General features: G+C 37.2%; 1 pseudogene; it reads left to right on the forward strand.

The window, feature by feature from the left end:
• The first annotated feature begins 322 nt into the window (after nt 1-322).
• On the forward strand, nt 323-738 carry LOC115513373 (annotated as a pseudogene).
• The last annotated feature ends 2,756 nt before the right edge of the window (nt 739-3,494 follow it).

Raw genomic sequence — 3,494 nt, forward strand, 5'->3', positions numbered from 1 at the left:
CTCTGATTTCATGATTATCTTGATATTAAAGAAGTCATGATATTGAATCATAAACAGCAGTTCATAGCATTTTTTACCTAAAAGTCTCAAATAACTGTGGCAAAAAAATCATATACATTTGCTATAAGTTATAAAATAACTTGAATTTCTCAAGATTTTACTGGCAGATCTAAAAAGACAAAAATATTTACCACAAAACATGTGGTCCTCAACTTTACTTCAACGACTAATACACTTACTTAAGAAAAAAAAAAGCTACAGCTACAGCGTATTTTTGTTTTGTTTTGTTTTGTTTTGTTCCTGTCCCTTTCCTGATTTCAAGATGTCTAAACAAGGCCGTGGGAGGTCCTCCAGTGTGAAATTCTGGATTTCCCTATCTTCCCATAGGAGCCATGACCAACTGTACTGACAACACAAGAGTCAAAAATCTGTATATCATCTCTGTGACAGGGATTGAGGACAACTGAACAGACTTCCTGTTGCTGGTATGAGTGACAGGGTGATGGCCATAGTGAAGAAAGGCAAACCAGAGCTCAGAAAGAAGGTATATCCAGCAGCGGTAATTCAACAACAAAAGTCATACCGGAGAAAAGATGGCCTGTTTCTCTATTTTGAAGAAAGCGAGGGATAGTAAGCATTAAAGAAGAAATGAAAAGTTCTGCTATCATGGGATGAGTTGCAAAGGAGTGTGTAGACTTTTGGCCCAAGCTTTCATCCAATGCTGGCTGCATTGCATGATTCTTTGATATATTTGTTAAAAGAAAAAAAAAAATTGGGGGCGCCTGGGTGGCTCAGTCGGTTGAGTGTCGGACTTAGTCTCAGGTCATGATCTCACCGTTTGCAGGTTCAAGTCCCACCTCTGGGACAGCTCAGAGCCTGAAGCCTGCTTCAGATTCTCTGTCTCCCTCTCTGTCTGCCCCTCCCTTGCTTGCACGCTCTCTCGCGCTCTCTCTCTCTCTCAAAAAGAAACAAATAAACTTAAAAAAAATTAAAAATTATTTCCCCCCACCCCCAAAATAGAAATTAAAAAAAATTTAAAGGTACAAAACTTATTGACTACATGAATATACTCACATGAAAAAAACCATACCTCATTTTCTGACGTGTAGATTTTAGGTCATCATTTGTGAGGTTTCAACTTTATATTCTAAAGTAGTAGAACACCTCCATGTATATTTTTCACAGTATAATTATTAACTTTTTAAAAGTTTAAAATTATGTTCAAATATATTTTAATTACATTATTTTATATTGTATAATAGTTATAAAAATAGCACAGAATAAATAACAAGCACTGAAGTCATTATATGTAGGTCACAATTATTTAAAAACTGTAGTATAGAACAATAGTAGATCATAAAAATTCAATTTGATCCTAATTTATTGAAAACAGTTGAGCTCTTAATTATTCACTGTGCTTCATAAAACTCAAGGTATGTTTAATATAGGTCAGGTATGCCTTGAAATCTAAAGAAACAAAACAGAGTCATATAAAAAGGAGAAACTTGACTGAGGGCTAAGCAAAATCTTAGTGAAGGAAAAAAAAGGGAAGGGAACTAAGTTTACTGTACATACATGTTTTTTGGTCCTATGTTTCCTGTGAACACAAGAAAGTCAACATGTAAAAGAGAAAGTAACTAAGTTGACAGTGAAGCCAATAAATATCGTTATTAAACTCCTGCTTAATTCAATTTTCAGAACACATGTAAATTTAAGATAGTTGTCAGTGAGAGGAAATATTTTGAGGGAGTTGCTTTTTTTTCCAAATTTTGTGGCAATAGAAGAAAAAGAGTAGTCGGAAATAAAGTGACACTTTGTTCTCACGTGGCTTATTGTGGAATTTTTATTTTCCAATGTTATTGTTTTCTGTCAGTTGGTATGCCAGAATAACCAGTAACTGAATAGCTGAATTCAGTTATTTATCCAGCAGAAAGATAGTGAATGAGGATCTCAAAGAGGTACCTATATGATAGCCAACACATGGAAAAACTGAAGTGTCCATCAATGGATAATAAATGGATAAAAAAGATGTGACCTATAAAATGGAATATTACTCAGCAATGAGAAAGAAAGAAGACTTGTCATTGTGACACAGGGCACGGAACCTGGGGGCATTATGGTTAGTGAAAGAAGACAGACAGATAAAGACAAATACTGTGTGGTGTACTTACATGTGGAAGCTAAATGAAAACAGTAGAAAAGTAGATGCCAGGCACTGGAGAGTTGGGAAAATAGGGAGGGTTTGGTAAAAGGGTATAAACTTTCAGCTATCACATGAATAAGGTCGGAGGATCTGATGTAGAACATAGTAACCATAGTTAATAATATTGGGCTGTATAATTGAAATTTGCTAACAGAGTAGAACTTAAATGTTCTCACACATGTGAAGAAGATAAATATGTGAGGAATCCTTTCATGATGTATACATATATCAAATTACCACAATGTATAACTTAAATATCTTACAATTTTATTTGTCAATCTTACCTCATTGATGCTGAAAAAAAAAGATTAGTGAATGGAGGCTGAGGACTAGGCAGAAAGAGGTTCATTAAGTGGGATGTGGGGTTAGCATGTGAAAGGAGAAACTGATGGCTATATTAAGATGAACTGCTGAGATATCTAGACTAGTCAAATTCATAGAGAATGAAGGTAGGATGGGAGTTGCCAGAGGCCGGAAGGCAACAGGAATGGGGAGTTAGTATTTAATGAGTAAAGAATTACAATTTAGAAAGAAGGAAAAGATCTGCACAAGGATGGTGCTGACGGTTGCACAGCAATGTAAATGTGCTTAATGCCTTAGAAGTGTACATTTAAAATGTTTAAAATCCTGGAGTTTGTGTTATATACAGCTTATCACAACTTTTAAAAATATAATATAAAAATTCAAAAGAAAGATGAATTGGTAATCCAGTAATTGGTGGTCCTACAACAGAGATGCTCTTAAATTTTTTTTTTCAACGTTTATTTATTTTTGGGACAGAGAGAGACAGAGCATGAACGGGGGAGGGGCAGAGAGAGAGGGAGACACAGAATCAGAAACAGGCTCCAGGCTCCGAGCCATCAGCCCAGAGCCCGACGCGGGGCTCGAACTCACAGACCGCGAGATCGTGACCTGGCTGAAGTCGGACGCTTAACCGACTGCGCCACCCAGGTGCCCCAAGATGCTCTTAATATGATGTGATGAAAATGGCATTTACTTCTGCAATTTTTCTCCTAAAAAAAAAAAAAAAAAAAAAAACAAGTCTAATCATGTGAAAAATATCAGAAACGCACAGACTGTGTGATATTCTACAAAATAGCTGACGATTCCTCAAAACTTTCATGAAAGGGGCGCCTAGGTGGCGCAGTCGGTTAAGCGTCCGACTTCAGCCAGGTCACGATCTCGCGGTCCGTGAGTTCGAGCCCCGCATCAGGCTCTGGGCTGATGGCTCGGAGCCTGGAGCCTGTTTCCGATTCTGTGTCTCCCTCTCTCTCTGCCCCTCCCCCGTTCA

This window comes from Lynx canadensis, chromosome B2 (genome assembly GCF_007474595.2).
Source record: "Lynx canadensis isolate LIC74 chromosome B2, mLynCan4.pri.v2, whole genome shotgun sequence".
Taxonomy (NCBI): domain Eukaryota; kingdom Metazoa; phylum Chordata; class Mammalia; order Carnivora; family Felidae; genus Lynx; species Lynx canadensis.